General features: G+C 35.2%; 1 pseudogene; it reads left to right on the plus strand.

The window, feature by feature from the left end:
* The first annotated feature begins 2,409 nt into the window (after nucleotides 1-2,409).
* On the plus strand, nucleotides 2,410-2,729 carry LOC138398389 (large ribosomal subunit protein P1-like; annotated as a pseudogene).
* Nucleotides 2,730-6,769: the final 4,040 nt, after the last annotated feature.

The following is a 6,769-nucleotide window of genomic DNA, read 5'->3' on the forward strand; positions in this document are numbered from 1 at the left end:
AATGTATTCACTGAACATTGGTTGTGCTGGCAAAACCTTCTTGTGGCTACCCTGAAAAGTTGCTTCACCTTCAGCATCTAGCACACAGTTTATTGATTCTCCAGCAGGGGTTGTTAAGTAAGTAGATAGCAAGGGATACTGGGTCTCCTAGGGATGAAAGTGGGTGCTATTGCCCCCATCGTGGTCCTGCCCCACCCTAATTCTCCATACCTGGGGGAGGAGGGAATACCTTATGAATCTGCCAATGAGAACTTGATGCGACAGCTGCAAAAGAATGCGGAGCACTCTCTAGCCCAGGGGCCAAGCCACATGGGTACCATAAAGTCCAGAAAGTGACTTAGAACCCACATGTGTAGTTAAAACTCAGGTCATGTGACTCCAAACTGTCCAATCAAAGTGGTTCCATGGTGACCACTGAACCACCAGGGAGGTCCCTATCCAGGCACTATAAAATAAGATGCAGACCATAGCCAACCTCTCTTTGCACCCTTACTTTGGCTCTCACTTTGCTGCGATAATGGGTCTGGTTGTCATTTGTGGCCTACGTACTGTGCTCCATAAACCTGTATCTTGCTCTTGCCCTGTAATCCTATCTTTCTCTCCTCAATAAACCTCATTTTCATGCTTGCCTAACTTTGGCTGTCTGGTCATTCTTTGGCCATGAGCGTGCCAAGATCCGACATTTCAGACTGAAACCTGACAGGGTAACACCAAAGTATGTAATATATCACTCAATGGTTTTTAGTATATTTGCAGAGTTGTACAATCATCTCCATAATCTAATTTTAGAACATTTTCTTGAGCCCATAGCAGTCACTCCCCCTATCCTCGGCAACCACCAATCTACTTCTGTCTCTATAGATTTTTCCATTCTGCACTTTTCATATAAATGGTATAATATAATATATGGTCTTTTGTGACTGGCTTTTTTCACAGGATTCATCCCAGCTTTATTTATAGCTAAATAATGTTCCATTGTATGGATAACCACTACATTTATCAGTTGCTGGACATCTGGGTTGTAGAACTATTGTAGATATTGTTGCTATGAACATTTTTGTACATATTTTTGTGTGAAAAATATGAAAATATGTTTTCACTTCTTTGGGGTAGATATCTACATAGCACATGACAAATTTTAGTAGCTACCACTGAGGGCTTTAGACCTCTATAGACATGATGGTTTGGAAACACCTCATTCTCCCAACCCTTGCCCTCATGTATAATCCTTACTTGGTATATTAGTCAGGGTTCTCCAGAGAAACAGAACCAATAGTATATACATATAGGAAAATATTTGTTATGAGGAATTACCTTATGTGATTATGGAGGCTGAGAAATACCTCAAATTTCTGTCTGCAAGTGGGTGTCCCAGGAAAGCCAGTAATGTGATTCCAGTCCAAGTCCAAAGGCCTGAGAACCAAGTGAGCCAATGATGTAAATTCTAGTCCAAGGGCAAGAGAAGACCAATGTTCCAGCTCAAGCTGGCAGGAAGCACAAAAGGGTGAATTTCTCCTTCCTCCACCTATTTTCTCTATTTAGGCCCTCAATGGATTGAGTGATGACCACCCATATTGGGGAGGGTAATCTACTTTACTGAGTCCACTGATTCGTCCAGAAACAATGTCACACAGAAACACTTTCACAGACATGCCCAGAAATGAAGTTTAATCTGGACACCCTATAGCAAAGGCAAGTTGACACAAAAAATTAACCATTATATTTGGCTAGGACTAATCAAAATTAGAGTGACATCTATGCCAAGCACACAGCGTGGTAAACTTTTTTCTGGCTTTGTAAAGATCATTTATATATTCATGGAATAATTTTACCTGGTTTACATTAGTATATGTGGTCAGTATGCAGGAAGCTGCAACAAAGTAATTGGAATTAACATAATACTTAGAAGACATTTAGGAAACTTAGTGTTACTACATGGTTTCATGCAAAACAAATGAGTCATCCAAAAAATAATTTAATTCAAATAAATATCTATGAAGGGGTAACTGAGAAGTTTTAGAAGCTGAATATTACAGTTAAGTATTGAAAGAATATCCTGGTAAAAAAATGGACTCCAGAAATAGGAAGACCTAGTTTTGAATCTCAGCTTTCTCATTTACTCATTATTTTGCTTTGAGCAAGTGATTTAAGCCTCAGTTTCATCATTTCTAAAGCAGGATTAATAAAAGTACTTATCTTTTAGGACTGTTGTTAAAATTAAATTTAAATAAGATAATATTTTTTAAAGAGTGAGTGCACAGCTTGGTTCATAATAAGAGCTCAAGAAACAAACTTTCTTCAGCTGCCACCAAGGTGCTCTGTCCTTCTGTGGAAGCTAAGGCTGCCTTGGGGTGAGGCCCTCCTTTCGTCCTGCAACCAGTACCACACCTGCCCTGCATTGCCCTCCCCATGATCTCTGTCTCTGAGCTCACCTGTATCTACTGGGCCCTCATTTCTGCACGACAATGGGGTGACCATTGTGGAGGATCAGATCAATGCCCTCATTAAAGTAGCTGTTATAAACATTGAACCTGGTGTGTTTGCAAAGGCCTTGGCCAATGTCAACATTGGAAGCTTCATTTGTGATGTAGGGGCTGGTGGACCTGCTCCAGCAGCTGGTGCTGCACCAGCAGGAGGTCTTGCTGCCTCAGCTGAGGAGAAGACAGTGGAAGCAAAGAAAGAAGAATCAGGAGTCTGACGATAACATGGCCTTTGGTCTTTTTGACTAATGGTCTTTTATAACATGTTAAATAAAAAGCTGAACTCTTAAAAAAAGATAAAGAAATAGAAGTTATATTTATCTTGGAACACTAAACTCCAATCAATGTGATCCAAGTATCACTCAAGGAAAGTAAAATTTATTTTTATGTAGTCTTTAATGTTAGAACATAATTAGTAAGAGGAGATTCTACATGTAACCTTGAAATGGGGAATCCCCATCCCTACCAAAATGTGCCAATTATTTTTATTAAAAAAGAATCTAGTTCATGGAGCAAGTACATACATATTGGAGTTAAAGGAATGGGAATATTATTGCTGGGTAAAATTAATAATTGGTACTAATCACCTATATCCTCTGTCAAACTAATAATCTTTAAGACCAATCTGATTTTGAAAATAAGAACCAATTATCTTAAAATATTTTTTAAAAATCCTACCATATATGCATCTAATCACATAATATGGATAAGTCTCTTGAAAAGTAACAAAACTAGGTCTTCTTGACTCATAATGAAGTCAAGGCATCCTGTTGTGTTCTAAAGGCACATTGCCATGTCATGCCCTCTGTAGTTGTTAAAGTAATGAGCATTTTGAATGGATTCTTGTGGTACTCACTTGCTCACTGCAATTCTTCAATGTGAAAATTTTGATGAATTGTATTTACATAGAAAAAATGTTCTTTTTTATAATTTGATGTTGTCGGGTAACATTGCTCATGTATCATTGCTCCCTTCTTTTAAAAAGTGATGTTTATAATAATGTAAGTTGCCAAAGACTTTCTTTTTTGACTTAAGAATTGTTTCGGAACAGCTTTCATGTAAAATAGTGTAAAATCATTTATTAATATATAAAACATGTACATAGAAAAAGTTCTGGAGGGGTATAAACTGTTTATAATAGTTGGCTCTAGAGAAGGAAGTGGTATGGCAAAGATGGAGGTGACAGAGAGGGGGTGAGGACAGAGAATTTTAATTACTTCTGCATAAAATTCTGTATTGCTCATTTTGGATTTTAAACAATGATCTGGTATTAAAGCTTTGTAATTGAAAAATGTGTGTACCTTGAGAAGCTCATCTGGCTCCTTTTGCACATCTTTCACTTCTCATATCAGAATGTATTTCCCATTTTCTAGGTCATCACTGCTCCCAATTTTACATATAAAACCCAACAAAAAAGATAACCCTCTGACTAGACTAGAGAATTCTTCTGTTATTTTCTTCCTTTTCCTATAGAAATGGTTTGTAAAATGAGCACACTAGAGCATTGGGATTAAATAAAAACCAGTAATGGCACTAAATTCTCAAGATCGAAATTCAGCAGCATACATTAATCATAAACTTTGCATATCTGGTCTTTAAATCATCTCCAGATAAACTTATTTTAGTAGAGTGAGTGGATTTGGTGTAGTAAATGTTTAGAACGATGTTTTCAGAATAGGCATTTTAGCATTCAGCATGGGATATATTGTGCATTCATGTTTTCTACAGGGAATGACAAATCCAACCAATGCTTATTTTATTTTTTATGATTCCTATAATAAGAAATATAACAAAATAGAATGTAAATGTCCCGAGGCACTCACTGCTTATATAAATAAGATTTTTAATTAAGGAAGAAAAGACATGGTTACTTATTAACTTAAGTTTAGTTTTTGTCATTGTATGTCTTTATAGCAGCTCCTGTAAATTCATGTCTGAAATACCATTCTACTTAATAAAAGTCTGGAAACAGTGAAGTGAATGTTGCCAAAGAAATTGAGGCGTTATTTCTGGGACATTCCTCACGCAGAAATCTCATCTATCTTGTTTCAGATGATGGCCCTGAAACCTCTGATTTTCTTCAGCTAAAATTATGTAGCTTTTTAATTTTAATGTCACATTGCTATCGCCAAGAGATTTTCAATCCAACAAACATAATTTTCTTGATAGTTAAATTCTTAGTGTATCAATTAATTAGAAAAATCATCATTCTAATTTTGGAGACAATAGAGAGGAAACCTACTTAAAATCATTTTTTAAAGATATTCGGACTTAACTGTTAAGAAAATTATTATTATTTAACTAAATACAACTGAAAATTATTTTTTAAAAAATCTTAAAAATATTCACTTAATAATCCAACAAATATTTATCAAGTGATTCCTAAGTACAAGACAATGTAATAGGTATTTTAGGGTATTCATTCATTCAAAAATATTTACTGGGCATCTACTATATATCAGGTTCTATTCTAAATTCTGGGACTGTAGCAGTGAAGAAAATAACACATTCAAAAACATATTTTTTATTTTTATTTTTATTTTTTTTGAGACATTCTCCTAAGTGCAGTATCTCAAGAATGGAGAAACAAACACCACATGTATTCAACTATTAAATTGGAACTAACTGATGAGCACACATATGCACACAGGGAAGTAAAATTCAGTGCAAATCTAAGAATTATTAGTACTCAAGAGAAAGCTGAGCAAGAGCTAAGTGTAGAAAGCTTATTCAAAAAAATAATAGAAAGCCTTCCAAAACTTGAGATAAATATAAATATCCAGGTAAGGGAAGGTCTTAAAACACCAGACAGATTCAATCCAAGTAAGACTGCCCCAAGACATGTAATAATCAAACTCTCAAAGATCAAAGACAAAGAGAAGCTCCTAAAAGCAGTCAGAGATAAGAAGCAAATAACATATAAAGAAGCTCCAATTCACTTGGCAACAGACTTCTCAACAAAATCATATAGGCCAGGAGAGAGTGAAATGACACTTTCAAAGTGCTAAAAAAAAAAAAAAAGTTTTTTTCCATGCAAATATAAGGGAGAGACAGTCTTTTTCAGACAAACAAAAGGTGAGAGAATTGACCACCACCAGACCTGTCTTGCAAGAAATGCTAAAGGGAGTTCTCCAATCTGAAAGAAAAAAAAAAAAAAAAACAGACAAAATAAAACTTTTCAAGGTATAAAACCCACTGGTAAAATTATGTACATGGACAAATCCCAAATAATCTATTACTGCATTTGTGGTGTACTCCTAACTCTAGTATGAAGCCCAAAAGACAAATCTTTCAAAAACAATAATAGCTACATCAGCCTGTTAAGAGATAGGTAACACAAAAATATGTAAATTGAGACAACTATACGTCAACATGTGGGAGTTGGAGGTAAAAAGTGTACATTTTTTTTGGTGTTTTTTGCCTTTGTTTCTATTCTTTTCTTTGTGATCAAAGATAAGTTGTCATCTCTTTAAAATAACTCATTATATTTATAAGATGTTTTTTATAGCCTCATAGTAACCAGTGGACAAAAACCTAAAATAAATTCACTAAAAATAAAAGACAGCAAATTAAAACATACTACCAGAGACAATTGCTTACCTACAAAGGAAGACTGTAAGAAAGAAAGAAAGGAAAAGGAGTCTCAAAACAACCAGAAAACAAGCAACAAAATGGCTATAGGAATTCCTTACTTATCAATAATAAAACTGAATGTACATGGTCTCAATTCTCTAATTAAAAGGTGTAGATTAGCTGAATTGATTTTTGAAAAGATCCAACTGTATGCTACCTTTAAGAAACCCACTTCACCTATAAAGACACACATAAACTGAAGCGGTGGAAAAATATATTCCATGCAACTGGAAACCAAAAAAAGAGCAAAAGTAGCTATACTTACATCAGATAAAATAGACTGTCAATCAAAGACTATAAAAAAGACAAGGAGGGTCACTTTACAATGATAAAGGGGTCAATTCAGCAAGAGGATATAACAATTATAAATGTCTATGCACCAACAATGGAGCTCTCAAATATTAATAGACCTAAAGGGGGAGATAGATTGCAATACAGTAACAGGGGAATTTAGCACTCCACTGTCAGTAATAGACAGATCATCCAGACAGAAAATCAACCAAAAGACCAGTGGAGCTAAACTATACACTAGATCTAATAGGCCTAACTGACATTTACAAAGCATTTCATCCAATTACTGCAAAATACACATTCCTTTTCATCAGCACATGGAAGATTTTCCAGAATATATCATATCTTAGGCCACAAAACAAGTC

Source organism: Eulemur rufifrons, chromosome 17, assembly GCF_041146395.1.
Source record: "Eulemur rufifrons isolate Redbay chromosome 17, OSU_ERuf_1, whole genome shotgun sequence".
Taxonomy (NCBI): domain Eukaryota; kingdom Metazoa; phylum Chordata; class Mammalia; order Primates; family Lemuridae; genus Eulemur; species Eulemur rufifrons.